The 17,637-nt window shown below is 36.9% G+C and overlaps 1 pseudogene; it reads left to right on the top strand.

Annotated features, from left to right (window-relative positions):
- Positions 1-401: 401 nt before the first annotated feature.
- Positions 402-3,551, top strand: LOC143604572 (uncharacterized; annotated as a pseudogene).
- Positions 3,552-17,637: the final 14,086 nt, after the last annotated feature.

Below are 17,637 nucleotides of genomic sequence, written 5' to 3'. Positions count from 1 at the left end.
TCTAAACCACCACATACATTATAAAAGCATTACTTACATTATTTTGTGAATAAGATGTGAACGCTCTAACTAATACCTAGAAAGTCTTTAATTCACTAGCGATTCTACTGTAGCTTTAAAGAGTTTTTTTTGAACGGCAATAGCTTAAAAGAGTTATTTAAGATTTCATGAATTTTAAAGATTTGATCGTACCCTAATCCTTGTACTTTATGCAATAAAGCTTGTAAAATGTGAATTATGGATCCGTCCATTTGTGCATGTGAAAAGGGTCGGCATTTACATGATTTTTCAAGATTTCATTAATTGTGGGACAGTTGAGAGAGTTACATGACACCAATTTTTCATTTATTAACTCCTCCTACCCTCAACTTCACGTTTAAAACTATCTCTTTTCATCTCTCTCTAGAATATTTGAGCTTTTGCTAAGTGGATTCATGAGTGTGGTCAGAACAATGGGTCTGGGTCAGGTCACAACCATTGTCATTCTTTGTGTAGTCATAAGTGGAGCCAATGGAGATGCCATGGTTAGTGGCTCGGTCTTCTGTGACCGGTGCAAAGATGGAAAACTTTCACTCTTTGATTACCCTTTAATTGGTTAGTATATATTATCATTATCTAGAGATTATGGTATTTGAGTTTTTTCTATTACATGCATATTAACTCTTAAAATCATTATATATGATCATCTGAGAAATTAATAATATTTCCTTTTCCTTTTTCCTTTTTTTTTCTTTTTTTTTCTCCTTAAAGTAGTACACATTTGGAGCAACGTATGATGTACAAATCAACCTATCTTTTTTATAAAACCATTAATAGAAGTTATATAATATGTTGGACTGCTCAGTTGGTTAAGGGGGTGTAAGACTTGAAACAACAATAATATGCTGGACTAAAGTAGGACGATATGATATCACATTATTTATGTTTTTGTTTTTAGATTATCATTACGATTTGTTCCTCCTAATATAGTTATTAACGTTTTTATTTTGTTATATGGGTTTACTTGTTAAAATATATAGTTTATGTAGCTAGTTCTATTATTTTAGATGGTGAAATGGAATTTTGTGTTTATGATTAATTTTCTTAGATTACTATAACTAGGGTTTAGATAAAATACAAATGAATTTAACGTGGTAATTGTGAGAATCAAGTAAAGTAATTATATATACAAGTATAACAATTATGCAATTACATAATGTAATTGCATAATTGTTATACCTGTATATATAATTACTTTACTTGATTCTCACAATTACCACGTTAATTTCATTTGTATGTTAACTTTCCCCATTATAACTAATATTATTGTTGTTATTGTTATTATTATTATTATTATTATTAATTTCCTCCGTGGTGCCAAATCATCTTCAATGGTGTTTTGTCTCTTGTATTAATTCCAATGTTGAAAGTTGTTTTAAATCTTTATTCATTTTAAAGGCATAAAAGTATCAATTTCTTGCCCGGGGCGGGACGGGCAACTGAAGGTGATTAGCGAAGAAACCACAAACTGGATAGGGAACTACATAATGCGGTTCAATGGCGCACGGATATGAGTGGTTGTCGGGCTCAAGTTTATGGTGATGGGCAGGGTTGTCAGGCAGTTGCGGGTCCTGCTCAAAGTTTGAATCTGGTGTTTCAAATGTTTGATACAGAGATTTACACCGTTGATCATTTAATTTCCCAACCTGCCCAACCAATGTCCAACTGTCCACGCTCATCTTCACCTTCACCTTCTCCCAATCCGGTGACACCAACACCAACACCAATATTATCGCCACCTCCCTCCAACCCGGCACCTGTTCCTCAGCCTCCAAAACTACCTCCGCTGCCACCAGTGTCGTTCTTGGAAGCTTCGGCCTGCCCATACCGGTAATTAAGTATAATCACTGGCTTTTAATTTTTCTTTTAACGACCAACAAATAAATTTATACTAAAGCTCACTAATCAAAAAGAACCGTTAACCTTATAGGGGAAGGAACACCATGATTCACTAGACTGTAGTCCTTTTGATATTTGTTAATTAAATGGTCAGGTCAACTCACTGACCTATAGAACCCATTTATTACAGCATTACTATCCGTTTAACAAGTTAATTTACAGCTTAATTACAACCCCAACTCGTGAACTCGATCATTTGAAGTTTTTAAAGATAAGTCGGTTAAACACCGTGTGTTTGTTTTTAATGATTTTATCTATGTTTAGGTTAGGCTTGATTTAATGGATACAAATATATATATATACTAGTTTGATCCTCCCGTGTTACTGTAGTTTATTTAAAGTTTTGTTTTTAATCGTTTTGCTATTTTATGATAATTATTTTAATTTTTAACGTAGGTTTGTTTTAATTTAATGCATATGTATTAGTTTGTTATTATATTTATTAACGTTTGGATTTTATCAGTTGAAATGTTTAAGTTTTTTAACGAACAAACATAAACGAACACGAGCATGTTGATTTTTTTAAATGTACAAACATGAACACAAATATATGTCTAATGAAAAAAGAGGTGTTGATGTAGTTGACGATGGTGGGTAGTATTGGAATTTAGCCGACGATGGAGATGATAAACCAACAACGAAGAACATGTAAAGTAGATAAATTAAATTAAGGTTTGATAATGAAAGTGTTTATCAATAAATGAGATCTTATAACCCGTTTGAGGGCTATTAGAGTTTGGTAAGACACATAACTCGTAAAAATTATTCTTTGATAATTAAGGGGTTATTTCATAAATAAATGAGTTGTTATAACCCGTTTAAGGGTTATCCGGGTTTGAAGAGACCCATGACCCGTGAAAATTATTGTTTGCTTATGAAATAGTTTTACAAATAAATGAGATGTTATAACTCATTTAAAGACTATCCGGGTTTGGTGAGACCCATACCCGCGAATTCGGGTCAAATGCATGAGAAGCCTCAATTTATAAATTAAGCAATCTGGTGGCTCTAGAGAATGGGGGGAACAACCTGAGAGCAACATCTAGAATTTTATTATAGACAATTATATAGATAGTTAGATATGTTTCCTATTCATGTTCAACGTTTTAACCGACCAACCTGACATAACTATAACCCATTTTCAACAACAATTACAGATGTTGAGTTATATTATATATATGTATAATACCTTGAGGTTTGGATAGATAGGAACGTTATAGACACTAGCACCCTAAAAATAACGTTTATTTTACAGAATGTGGATGATGCCAGAGTACGAGTGTTACTGGCGGGTGCTAACCCCTGACTTGAAAGTTTCATTCGTGTTTGGACCGTTGGCTGCGCAGAAATACGGGAATGATATCACCCTACGAGGAAGTATGATGGGTAGAGGGGATCCTTACAAAACACTATTAAGAGAAAGTACAACGGCACTTTTGAACTCCTACAACAGTCTCCAATTCCCATACCATCCTCTAGATGTTGTTGGACGCTTAAATGCGGCCTTATTGGGAGGATCCACACGCCAAGTACTCATGACGGCCCTTCGGTTCTTGAGGGCAAACTCGGGGAATCCGGGGAACGTTACTTGCAAGTTCACAACATGCAAGTAAAACATGTTTAACGTTAATATTTATAATATTACGTTTAAGAAAAATATTTATATTTTGACTCTTGATAGTCAAAACAGATTATATATTGTATGAGCACTTACAAATAAAAAAAAGTAATGATCTATGTGAAACATCGTGGATTTCTTAATTACCACTAATAATATATGTAATTATTATTTATATTACTATTTTATTGAGTTTCTTATTCTACTATTTGAGAGTTATTAATTACGACAATAATATATGTAATTATTGTTTATATAACTATCTTTATTGAGTTTATTATTCTACTGTGTGAGAGCTATATAACAAAACAAATCATCTTAAAAACAAAGAGAAAAGATTAAACCAAAATTGTGTATTTGAGCCGGCCAAAATGGCCAAAGCTAGAAGGATTAAAATAGTGATATGAGCATGCACTAGTTCGAGATAGGCGAATGAAGAAACTTTTAAATTTTCCTTTAAACACAAAACTAAGTGAGGAATATTGGGTTCGTTTGGTTCGTCAAAATTTCCTTCAAGAATCGTGTTTATTTGGCTTTTTATGAAATCAGAATTAGAAAACATTGCATCAATCAAGTGAATTTACCAGTCCTTTCTAATTGTGAAGGAATAATAAATTTCTCAATGAAAATAGAGTTTGGATCAAATATAAATAAAATTAACGTGCCAAATGTGAGAATCAAGTAGAGTAATTATGTATACCAGTAGAGTAATTATGTTATTACATCATAGAGTAATTATGTAATTACTATATGGTGTAATTACATAATTACTCTACTTTTATATATAGTTACTCTACTTAATAATTTCTCACATTTAGCACGTTAATTTCATTTATATGTTAACCTTCCCTGTGAAAACTAATGGTAAAGACGAACCGATATTTAAAATTGAAGAGTTAATAGCGTAATGGGGGATTCAAGACCTTGATAATACATTGGTAAGATGATTTTAATCAAGGTTTAGTATTAACAGGGGAATATTAAAAGTTAAACTTAAGGGATATTAGATTTTAATAATCAAACTTTGTCTTTATGGTCGGCACTAAACCAAACTTTAAAATGCACCACAACAATCTTAAGTTTCAACCTATTATGCGATAGGGGTGTTCACGGTCTGGTTTTCGCGGTTTTTACGTCAAACTGTAACCAAACCGTTAGTAACGGTTTTTTATTTTCGTAAACCAAAACCAAACCGTTGAACTCTTGAACCGAACCAAATTGAACCGTAAGTAACGTTTTGGTTCCGCTTTGGTTTACGGTTTGGGCTTGTTGGGGTTTTATAAAAAATTCCCAAAATAATTTATGAATTATTATGATATGTAATTCTATAGCTCCTCATAATTTACAGAATTTAACAAATACCGTTAAAACAATTGATTTATGGGTTCTTATTTGAAAAGTTGAAAGAAAAATTAAATACTTTTGCAATTTAGGTTGGGTTTAGCCCACATTTTTTTTATTTATTGTTGGTCTTTATATTTAATAATGCAAGCATTGATAATTTTTATTTAATTATGTCTATTAGTATATTTGTATACACATACTTATATAATATAATATATTGTTAGGGCATAGAAATTATGCTAAGGATCCTATATCCTTGAATAGTTTATGATCACTTATCCTTGTGATATGTTTCAGATTATAAAGGATCAAGGATTCTTGTTATTATCTCTTTACTAATAATTGTGTTTGAATGGTGTTGTGTTTGATAGATATAACGGCCGGAAGATTAAGTCATCCTATTCTCGCGCTAGTGGACGACTCCAGCACGTGGTCAAGAGAGAATAAACGGCTAGTGGAGAAGATGGCCTAATTATAGGAAAGATAGTTATGATTTTGCATATAAACGAGTTATTGATCAACTAGGAACACACGTAGTGATTAGCTTACACTCGCATACACTAGCTCATAGTTCTCTGTAATCACACACACATAGCTTTATTGTATTCGTTGATCATAAACTCTACCCATTGTAACCTGATTTTGATATTAATAAAGTGGTGATAGACGATTTGTCATCACCCGGGTTTTTTTCCCTTTGATCTAATCAAGATCAAGGGGTTTTTACTTGCAACAAATCACGGTGTTCATCTCCATTTTGTTCATATGTTCGTTATTGTCACCTTAGCACTAAACCTCACAAAACTAATTTGGTTCCATTATCCTTAGCCGATTTTTGACGAAAACAATTTGGCGCCCACCGTAGGGCAATTGGTGCTATAATCCAGAAAATACCTTATCAGTTCTCAAACTTATTTCCTATACCACTTTCAATGGCCTCTCAATCAACTCCTACTTCATCAACCATGCCATCTTCGGTTTCTCTTTCATCAAGAACTTTGCCACCGATGCCTCCTCCATTGACGAGAGCACCAAGGGATACTACGGCTGGAAATAAGACACAACTACCAGTCTTCCAGAGCTCGAAAACTACTGCTGCCACTTCGGTGGTCAATACTAACAATTATTTTTCTGCTAATTTTTCACAGGTTAAAGCATACATGGAGCAGCAAAACAAGACTAACCAAAGGATCCTTAGAGAGATAGAAGACTTGAAGAAGACTAAGAGGCCGGCAGAGGATCAAACTCCTATGATGCCCAGGATGTTGGATTTTAAAACTCCAATATCCTTGGCTCAACCTACTCAAGGATCATCCATCCTTCAACCGGGAGCCAGGAATCTACAAACTCATGGACCCTCAATTTTCCAGCAAGGATCATCTATCCTTAACCCAGGGTCCATGGGTCAACAGGTTCAATGATCCTCAACTTTTCAACAAGGATCATCCATCCTTCAATCAGGATCAATGGGTCAGCAAACTCAAGGATCCTCAATCTTTCAGCAAGGATCACCGATCCTTCAACCAGGATCCTCTGGGTTATGCTACCATGGATCCTATAACTTCCAGCCTCAAGGATCCCTCCTCCAGAATCAAGGATCCTCTGCAATCCGGCATCAGAGATCTTGGGAGGTTCATGAAGGAGATCTTATCCCAATGCAGACTATCGCTACTGGTGCACCAACTCCTGTAGCAGACACTTCTTACCTCAGCCACTCTTTTGGAATGCCGGCGTTCACCCAACAAGGAGGTAATGTGTATGATCCTATATCCTTAGATGCTAATCGTGGTTCCATACAGGATGCAGGTATTAACCAAGCTATGGCTAAGGAACTGAAAAAGCTTAAGGATATGATATCCAACATACCTGGGGTGTCCGACCAGTTCCTGAAATACCAGAAGGGAGCCACAAGTTATCCAGATTTGCTCCACCTATTTTTGATGCTGAAATCCCAAAGCGATTTCAGAACCCCAACATGAATACTTATAATGGGACCACTGATCCTGAGGAGCATGTGCTCAATACAGGGAAAGGATGGAAATCAATCCAATTCCTGAGAGGCTCAAGGAGGCTTGTCTGTGCAAGGGTTTCAGATCCACACTAACAGGATCTGCACTCAAATGGCTGCTAAGTCTCCCTCCTTACTCTGTTACATCATTTTCTCATTTAGTTAACTTGTTCAACTGTCAATTTTCCTGTAGTAGGAAATTTGAGAAATTAACTAGTGATCTATACCGAGTTATCCAACCTACTGATGAATCCCTTAGGGATTTGTTACAAGGTTTGGCAGGGAAGCCCTGGAAATCCCCAATCTTGATATGGCCACTGCTGTTGAAGCATTCAAAATGGGACTTCAGAGGGGCTCCCTCTTTTATGATGATCTTGTGATGACTCCTTGCAGATCTTTAAATGAAGTATGGAACAGAGCACTGAGGTTCATACAGCTAGATTATGACAAAAGGATCCAAGAACGGTTAGGAGCTCAAACGAAGCAAGAATCTCCTGACAAGAAACAAGGATCCTCGTTCAGAAACAATAACTCGAAGCCATACTCCAAATTCAACAATCAAAATGTCCGAGCGGTTGTAGAAGGAGACGATGGTGAAGATTACCCCAGCATCTCAGAATACTTCTTCTTTGTGGATACTCATGGCTTGATTTGTGTCACGAATGATCTAGGAGAGAAGGCTAGGTGGCCTCGAAAGAACGAGAAGTCAACGGCCTTCAGAGATAAATCCAAATGGTGCGATTTCCATGAGGATTTTATCCACATGACGGACGATTGCATCGGTTTCTGGAGGGAAATTGGTTACCTCCTAAGCAAGGGCCACTTTAAGGAACTGTTGGGAAGAAAAAAGTCAAGGATCCAAGATCCTGAAGTGGTTCCTCGAAAAGCAACTCCACCCCCACCAGATGCTCAAGTGATCAACTTCATTTCCGGTGGCTCGGACATATGTGGAACTTCCTTCTCTGCAGCTAAGAGGCTCGCCAAGGAGACCAAGTTGGATAACGGGGAACGACCGGTTATATCCACCACTTTGACGACTGACAAAAGGATTTTCTTCGATGAAGAAGATAAATCAAACATCCAGGATCCACATCATGACAGTTTAATTGTTACTTTGTTTATAGCTAACCATTATGTATGCAGGATCCTAGTCGATGGTGTAATGTCGGTCAATATCATCCAACACGATGTGCTTTAGAAGATGAATATACCAGCCTCGGAGATCATCCCAAGGACATCGGTGCTGGTCGGTTTCAGTGGCGAAATCAAGAAAACATTGGGGGACATCAAACTCCCAATATACATCGAAGGGTTAAATTCTTACCAAAACTCTGTATTATTGATAACCTATCTTGTTGCAATGTTATTTTGGGCAGGCCTTGGCTACATGGGATGAAGGCAGTGGCCTTTACATACCATCAATGCATCAAAATACCAACTCCTTGGGGAGTCGTAAGGATAGATGGTGACCAAGTTGAAGCCAAGAATTACTATTCTTTATCAATGAAGCCAACTGCTAAACAGACGATAGCATAGCAACCACAGCAACATCCTAGGGACGTGCTGGAAGCTCGGGAACGATACATAAAAGATGTATCCTTGGATACCGAGGATCCAGATGTGAAAGTGTTCCTTGGATCCAGTATCCTTAGTGATATCGAGGAGGATATAATATCCTTCCTAAAGCGAAGAAAGTCCGCATTTTCCTTCAAACATTCATACATGACAGGTATTTCTAAGGAGGTAATTACTCATAAGTTAGGCCTTGATTTATCTGTTAAACCCGTCCATCAGAAGCGAAGAAAATTCGCTCCTGAGAGGAACACGATCATACAATAAGAAGTTGAAAAACTTCTTAAGGCCGGTATGATCAGAGAGGTTAAGTATCCTCGATGGTTAGCTAATGTGGTTGTTGTTTTAAAAAATGAATGGAAAGTGGAGGGTGTGTGTCGATTTCACTGATTTAAACATGGCATGCCCCAAGGATCCTTTCCCGTTACTATATATAGACTCCATGGTGGATGCGACGACAGGACATGAGATGCTTACCTTTATGGATGCTTCCTCTGGATTTCAACAAATTCATATGGAACCATCTGATCAAGAGGATACAGCATTCATGACTCCCACCGGCATATATTGCTATATCGTTCGGACTAAGAAATGCAGGGGCAACATATCAAAGATTAGTCAACATGATGTTCAAGGATCAGTTAGGCAAGACTATGGAGGTCTACATAGATGACATGGTGGTGAAATAAAAAGGGAAGAGGATCACATCAACGATCTAGAAGAAGCTTTCAACATCCTAGATCAGTACAATATGAAACTGAACCTGTCAAAATGCCATTTTGGTGTTATGGCTGGGAAATTTCTAGGTACATGGTGACCAAGAGTGGAATAGAAGCGAGCCCCGAGCAGATAGAAGCCATCATCAACCTGAAGTCTCCTGTGAACGCTAAGGATGTCCAAAGATTAACGCGGAGAATAGCCGCGCTCAATAGATTCATTTCCAGATCCTCCGAGAAGTGCAAAGATTTCTATGGCATTCTTAGGAAAAACAAGAAGTTCGAATGGACGGAGAAGCATGAAGCTACCCTAAAAGCCTTAAAGGGTTTCTTATCCTCAGCACCAGCTTTAATGAAGCTTGTGGATGGAGAATCCTTATATCTGTACCTAGCTGTTTCAGGAAATGAAGTAAGTGTTGTCCTAGTAAAGGATCACGAAGGTGAACAACATCCCGTTTATTATGTAAGTAAAAGTCTTTTAGATGCGAAAGCCAGGTATTCTCATTTAGAAAAATTAATTCTTGCACTTATAATGGCTTCTACTAAATTGAGACATTACTTTGAAACGCATACTATTATTTTGAGAACTAATTATCATGTTAAGAATGTGCTTAGAAAACCAGAATTGTCAGGATGGATGGCTAAGTGGGCTGTGAAGCTGAGTGCCTATGATATTCAGCATGAGCCCAGAACAGCAATTAAATCGCAAGCACTAGTAGACTTTGTATCTGATTTCAGCAGTGACATGCAAATGGAAGGTGATTTAGAGGTCCAGCAACTAGAAGAAACCAAGGATCCTTGGGTCCTCTTTACAGATGGAGCTTCCAATGTAAGAGGAACATGATTGGTATCCTACTGAAATCGCCACAGGGGGACATATTACCCCAGTCTATAGCCTGTGAGTTTCAAGCGACAAATAATGAGGCAGAATATGACGCTCTGATCACAGGTTTGCAATTAGCTAAACGCATGAGGATCAGGTATCTCCAAGTATATATAGACTCATTGTTGATAGCTAACCACTTTAATGGCTCATATGCTGTTAAAGGTGAAAAACTAATCAAATATCTAGATGTTGTGAAAGAATTAGCAAAATCCTTCGAATTGTTTAGTATTGATCAGGTAACAAGGGAAGAAAACGCTGGGGCAGATGCTTTAGCAAATTTAGCCTCATCTTTGAAGATTCCAGAAGACATGAAGATCCCAATCATCCATATACTCTCGCCAGCAATAGGAGAACAAGAAGTTGGGGAGATAAAAACTGACAAACAAATCGTATTTTGGGATCTATCATCCTCAAACAACAAAGGATCCTGGATCCCCCCAATCAAAATATACATCCAAAATGGAGAAATTCCAGCCACAGAGAATCTGAAGTCTTTCAAACTCAAGGTATCACAATACATTTGATTACATGATATTCTGTATAGGAAATCTCTTGCAGGACCATACTTGAGGTGTATCGAGGTTCCTGAAATTCAAGAGGTACTTAAAGACTTTCATGAAGATGACCGTGGTAACCACACTGGAGGCAGAGCCCTATTCTCTAGAATTCTGAGAACATGTTACTTCTGGCCAACCATGAAGAGAGACGCCATGGAATACTCAAAGAAGTGTGATTCTTGTCAAAGGCATGCAAACATCCTTCATCAGCCAGCAGAACTAATGTATCCTATATCCTCTTCTTGGCCTTACATGAAATGGGGAATGGATATTGTTGGCAAGCTACCAAAGGCACCAGGTGGAAAAGTATTCATGCTTGCAATGACTGATTACTTTTCAAAATGTATAGAAGCAGAAGCTTTTGTTCAAGTCCGCGAAAAAGAGGTGATATCTTTCATTAAAAGAAATATTATTACTAGATTCGGTATACCTTCAGAAATTATTTGTGACAATGGTTCCCAGTTTATTCGGAAAAGAACCACTAACTATTGTGACATTTGGGGCATCAAGATGATTACCTCTGCTCCAGTGCATCCTCAAGCTAATGGCCAAGCGGAATCAAGCAACAAGATAATCATCAACAACTTGAAGAAGAAGCTAGGATACAAGAAAGGCAAATGGGCAGAAGAACTTCCCTATGTTCTTTGGGCAGACAAGACAACACCAAAGAATGCAACTGATCAAACACCTTTTTCATTAGTGTTTGGGTCAGAAGTTGTAATCCCTATAGTGATGGTAGTTCCCACTGCCAGAACAAGCATCTGTGATCCTGAAGCCAATGAAGAAATCCATCTTAAAGACTTGGATATTGTTGAATAACTCAGAGACCTAGCCAAAATCAGAATGGCAGCATATCAACAAAAGGTACCTGGGGCATACAACAAAAGTGTAAGGATTAGAAGATTTCAAGAAGGAGATTTGGTCTTGATGAAATCCTTCCAGAATACAACAAATCCGGATGATGGAAAGCTAGCACCCAAGTGGGAAGGTCCTTATCTAATCGAGTCGGAAGCAGGAAGGGGGCATATCATTTGCTCACTATGGAAGGCAACATGTTACCAATAGCACGGAATGCTATCCACCTCAAGAAATACTTTTTCTAATCATAATCAAATATCATTTGAGGATCAAGTATCCTTTGAAGATCGAGTATCTTTACAGGATCTAGTATCCAGAAATTGGTAATATCTATATGATCACTTATTCATTTAATATTTTTATTTGTTTAAGGATAACATATTCTTAACGTTTATTATCTCCAAGTTTCAAATAACAATACAGGATACAAGTAAAAGGTCCAATGATCAAGAGGTTGGCCAACTCTCCCTTATGCTTAAGGTACACTGCTCTTTCCTTTGGCCTAGCCCACAATTAAGGTGTGACCCCCGATGGTCATACCTTCCAAGGTTTAAAGTTTTTCACCTTTCTTATAAATTAGAGTTTCTATACTCTCGCCTGGAGCTCACGCTATCCAACGTATAGTCCGGGGCATCGGGACCAGTACACGCTTAGTGGCTGACAATTTTGTTGTCTTCGGCTATATGGAGGATCCTATGATTTATGGTAGACGTACCATACCACAAGTTTATAAAATTTTCATGTTATCTCATGTTTGGGATAAAACCTGGTTTGGGCGAGTCCCCAGCTAACATCCGTATGTTTGGGCCGGTCCCCAGTTTGGGCTTGTCCCCAGTTTTTGGGCTTGTCCCTAGTTGTACGGGCTTGTCCCCAAATTATCTTATGGGCTTGTCCCCAGTTTGTTGGGTCCAACCCTAATTAATCTTATAAGTTCTTTGCAACAGATGTTCTAAGTTAAATGACGAGAATCAAGACTTGTGGATTCAAAATCCTTAACTTATTTCTACAAGGATCATGAAAGGGTCACTACTTATGGTAACTTAGGTCTAATTAGACCTTATGGTATGGTTTCTATTTGCCACTTTACATTTGTTTGTCTAAGATCCTTATAGACATTTTTGCTTAAGGATTTGAAATCTTTAAATTATTTTTACAAGAATATTCTATACTGAAATTTTTACCCAAAATTATTTCTTAAAACTTTCAATAGAGATAAAGCTATATCAAACAAACTTTCAATGTAACAAGTAACAAGCAAATAATCAAAAGATAATATTTATTAGAAACTTACTTAAAGTTACCAAAAGTTAACCCAGACTTCACCATTTAAAACATGGACCATCCATCCGGGTTAGAGTAAGTTGTTACTAACAGTTTAACTAAGTGCAGGAAACTAAAGTCAGGGGCACCAAAGGCTTCATCCCCACAAACAGAGGATCCATCCACCTTTGCTACCCCTTGAAATTGTCTTAAGAATCACTGATCCTTCAACCTAATTACTATTATCCATTACAAACCATTATCCATGAAAACATAACTAAAGCAAGATAAAAAAAACGGGCTCTGGCCTTGTGTTTGATATCCTTCATCGCCCGTTCAAGCAGCCTCTTCACCGTCTGCTGCACCGTTTCCTTCTTCAATCTCCACCACCTCCTTTGCTTCGCTGGTTCCAGCTTCATTTCAATCCATCATCTCCACATCCTCTTCACCACCAAGAGCCACCTTCCACTTCTTCACATCCCAAGCAGCTTTGTCAAAAGTAGGATCACTGGCTTCCGTCGTCATCTTGATCCGGCTCTGCAGCACCGACCTTGCAGCCCACATCTTTGCCTCCTCAGTAGCCTGCTTCACTTCTTCTTGGTGTTGGGCTTCTGTGGTGGATAACTGATCCTCCAACCGCTTCTTGTCTTTGGTGAGCTGGGCCAGGGCTTTATCCTTTGCGACTGCTACACTTCTCATCCCCGAAAGGCTATCACTCATCTGGCTCACAATCTTGTCATAGTGATCTTTGCAAGAATTCACAGCCTATGACCAACAATTATGTAAAAGTTAGAAGAATTTTGGATCCTCAAATTCAAGATATTAGGATAGAGGATACTTACAGTGAGGATCATGTAGAAGTGGGTCACGGGCTCTGAAGATCTCTTTCTCTTGGAAGATGATGACTTGGCCCTGGTAGTTGTGGTCATTGGCTCGGAAATGGTAGCTGCCTTTAGCTTCCTTCTTGATAGTTTGAGGAGTGATCATGCCGTTAATATCCTCCAAGGAAAACTTGCTGGAGGACTTCTGAGATTTCTAAGCACCTGTAGGAACAAATCAACAGATAAGTATTCTATCTTATTTTATTTTATTTATATATAGAAATCTTAATTGACATTTCGGAATCTAAAGAGATGTCACAGAAAGCCTCAAAGAATCTGGCTTGGAAGGTTCTAACTTCGAAATCCAGAGCAAGAAATCTCTTTGCTTTTTTCTTCTGTTCCAGGTAGCTTGGCCAGGGAAGCAAAGTTCTCAACTGCAAACAAGAAAAAAGATTGAGAGTTAGGTCGGTTATCACAGATTGTTCATCTTTTAAGGATCCGGGATCCTACCCATTTAACCCAAGTTAGAGGTAAATCAGCCCCACCAGGTATGGAGTTTCCGTTCACAAAAAAGAACTGATTCCTCCAAAAAGAATCGTTCAAGGTTACTTTTGAAATCGGATTGGGTTGACAAGGCTTAGACTTCAGCAAAAACCGGTTCGAACCATGGGTAGTTAGGGCATAAAGATGAGACAGCTATTGGACGCAAAAATCGATATTCTCTTCCTCAATGATTCTTTCAATGGTGCATAAAACCCTCCAAATCATGGGCATGGCCTGAATATAAGGCATGCCGGTAGATTCGAAGAAACTTTGAGTGAAAGGAGGAAACGGGTATGTATAGCCAGTGAGGAAAGGGCAAGCCGGAAAACAGACCCAAGTTTGTGAATAAACGTCACATCGGATTGTAGAATCGTATGGTCGGAAAACAGTTTCCGGTGGAAAAGTGGCCGGAGTTAGTCGATCTCGGGGTCGGTGAACTTACAGATCTCCATAGACGGATTGGCGATGAGGTTATGAGGTTGCATCTCCGTCAAATCGAAGTCACTGGATTGGTCGGAGTGTTTGGAGGGAGAAGAAGAAGAAGAAGAAGAAGAAGAAGAAGAAGAAGCGACAAACATGTTTCAGAATAATATAATAAAGAAAAAAGAGGAAGAAGGGTACCTGAATAGTTGCCAATATATGTGGTTATAAAGAATTGAAGGCATCACATATATAAGCGGCGATGGTTAAGGGTTTTAGATGATAATTATTACTGACAACCGTCTAATCGATCTATCTTTTGCAGGATTCAAAATTTCAAAATGATAGCCGTATTGCATAAATACCCGCCATTTTGGGGGCAATTGTTAGGGCATAGAAATTATGCTAAGGATCCTCAATCCTTGAATAGTTTATGGATCACTTATCCTTGTGATATGTTCCAGATTATAAAGGATCAAGGATTCTTGGTATTATCTGTTTAATAATAATTGTGTTTGAATGGTGTTGTGTTTGATAGATATAACTGCCGGAAGACTAAGTCATCCAATTCTTGCGCTAGTGGACAACTCCCGCACGTGGTCAAGAGAGAAGAAACGGCTAGTGGAGAAGATGGCGTAATTATAGCAAAGATAGTTATTTATGATTTTGTATATAAACGAGTTATTGATCAACGAGGAACACACGTACTGATTTGCTTACACTCGCATACACTTGCTCATAGTTCTTTGTAATCACACACACATAGATTTATTGTATTCGTTGATCATAAACTCCACCCATTGCAACCCGATTTTGATATTAATAAAGTGGTGATAGACGATTTGTCATCACCCGGGGTTTTTTTCCATTGATCTAATCAAGATCAAAGGGTTTTTCCTCGCAACAAATCACGGTGTTCATCTCCATTTTGTTCATATATTCGTTATTGTCACCTTAGCACTAAACCTCACAAAACTAATTTGGTTCCATTATCCTTAGCCGATTTTTAACCAAAACATATATTTAGACAATATTCTTAATTAAATCGTACAGTCCGGTCTGGTTTTATACGGTTGGTTTTGGTTAAAAACCGTAAACCAAACCGTTCATTACGGTTTGAAAATGTTGAAACCAACCGACCGAAAGTTAAGAAAGAAAACCAACCGTGAAACCATACCAATGACTGGTTTTGACGGTTTCGCGGTTTCTAACCGAACCATGTACACCCCTATTAGGCGCCAAGAGATTTTCACTAACGGGGTTAGATTTCGTTAATTTTTTATGCCATTGATGATAACACCAAATGTGGCAAAAATAGTGATGTTGACTACTCATGTGATAAAAAATATTTTCAAATTAAAATTTTCTAACCAAAATAAATGAACCAACCACTTTATTAACAAAAATAAATGAAATGAACCACTTTTTGTTAAAAAAAAAACGAACCAAACCATTTTTTAGCAAAAAGAAACAAACCGAACCATTTTTTTTTAAATAAGAAACGAAATGAACCACTTTTTTAACAAAAAATAAACGAACCGAACAACTTTTTTTCAAAAAAAAAAGAAGCGAACCGAACGACTTATTTAATAAAAAAAGGAACATAGCCACTTATTTTTTAACAAAAATAAACATACCAAACTACTTTTTAAACAAAAATAAAAGAACGAAACCACTTTTTTTTAACAAACATAAACAAACCTAACCATCACCGTTTTGAACTGAACCACTTCCGACTCAAAACACCTTTTGGTACGAATTCTCTCGACCTGAGTTTATTTGTATTAGGAAAGTATGTCGGTTCGTTGTTTTTGTTAAATAAAGTGGTCCGGTTCTTCGATTTTTGTTAAATAAAAAGTGGTTCGGTTCGTTAATTAAAAAAGATGATTCGGTTAGTTGGATTTTGTTATAAAATGGTGGTACGGTTCGTTTATTTTTTGTTAAAAAAGTGGTCCAGTTAATTTATTTTTGTTAAAAAGGTGGTTCGGTTCTTTTATTCTTGTTAAAAAAAAATGGCGGTTCGATACGTTTATTTTTGTTGAAAAAAGGTGGCTCGATTTCGCTTATTTTTATTTTTTGTAAAAAAAAAGTAGTACGGTTTGTTTATTTTTAATAAAAAAAGTGGCATGTTCATTTATTTTTGTTATAAAATTTTAATTGTAGCTTAATAATATATTTTTACAACACTAGCGGTCCACGTCACTATTTTGTCACATAATCGGACATGTTATCGTCCATGTCATCAAAAACTAACTGAATCTAATCTGGTTAGTAAAAAGTCGTTGGTGGTCAATAGTAAAAAACTTGAGACTGTTGTGGTATATTTTAAAGTTTGGTTTAACGCTGGCTTATGGGAAAAAATTTGGGTTATTAAAATCCAATATCCATAATCTTACACATGTATGAGTTCAAAGTTAAGTATCATAGGAACAAATGCAAATTTGAAAAACCAGTGAAACAATTATGCTATTTTTAGTTAAAAGAATGAACAAAAGAAAAATAAATAACAATTCAAGACAATGAAGGTTAATCTTTAGTAAATTTATGGGCTTATTTTGTTATGTTTTATTATTGTTGATTTATTTCAATTAATTAAATTATGATAAGTTTAGGAAATATTTGAGTGTCTTGTAAAGGAAGTTAGGTAGATATTTAAAGAGGAGTCAAGGTTATTTGTTTATTTGTCTCTATTTAATAAGTTCGTTTGATTTGATTGATAGATCCGTTTGGGCCAACGGTAACAATGATTTCAACATTTACATTAACATTATTCGTGTGTTTCTGAGTTACATTTAAGGAGAGAAAAGAAAAGATTTGGAAAGAATTGAATCATTTTGGGAGTTTTTTTAATGGAGAGAAAAGAAGAGAAGAGAATAGAAATAGAGGCAGTTTTAATGTATATATATTTCTTTCCAAATTGGAAAGATTTGGAGAGAAAGAAATAACTACCACGTCCATGTTTCAATTCCAAACTTACCCCCATCAAAAAGATGGCGAGTGTTTCTCCCACACCCCGCCATGTCTCCAACCACCTTCCATCATCATCTCTTTCACAATTCACCGGGTATCAAAAGAATTGAAGACGTTCGTGTGAAC

The sequence above is a fragment of the Bidens hawaiensis genome, unplaced genomic scaffold (genome assembly GCF_021521415.1).
Source record: "Bidens hawaiensis isolate Kalapana, Puna unplaced genomic scaffold, B.hawaiensis_p1.1 tig00065831_1, whole genome shotgun sequence".
Taxonomy (NCBI): Eukaryota; Viridiplantae; Streptophyta; class Magnoliopsida; order Asterales; family Asteraceae; genus Bidens; species Bidens hawaiensis.
Note: the sequence above shows the minus strand (reverse complement) of the source record. Positions and strands in the feature narration are given on the sequence as shown.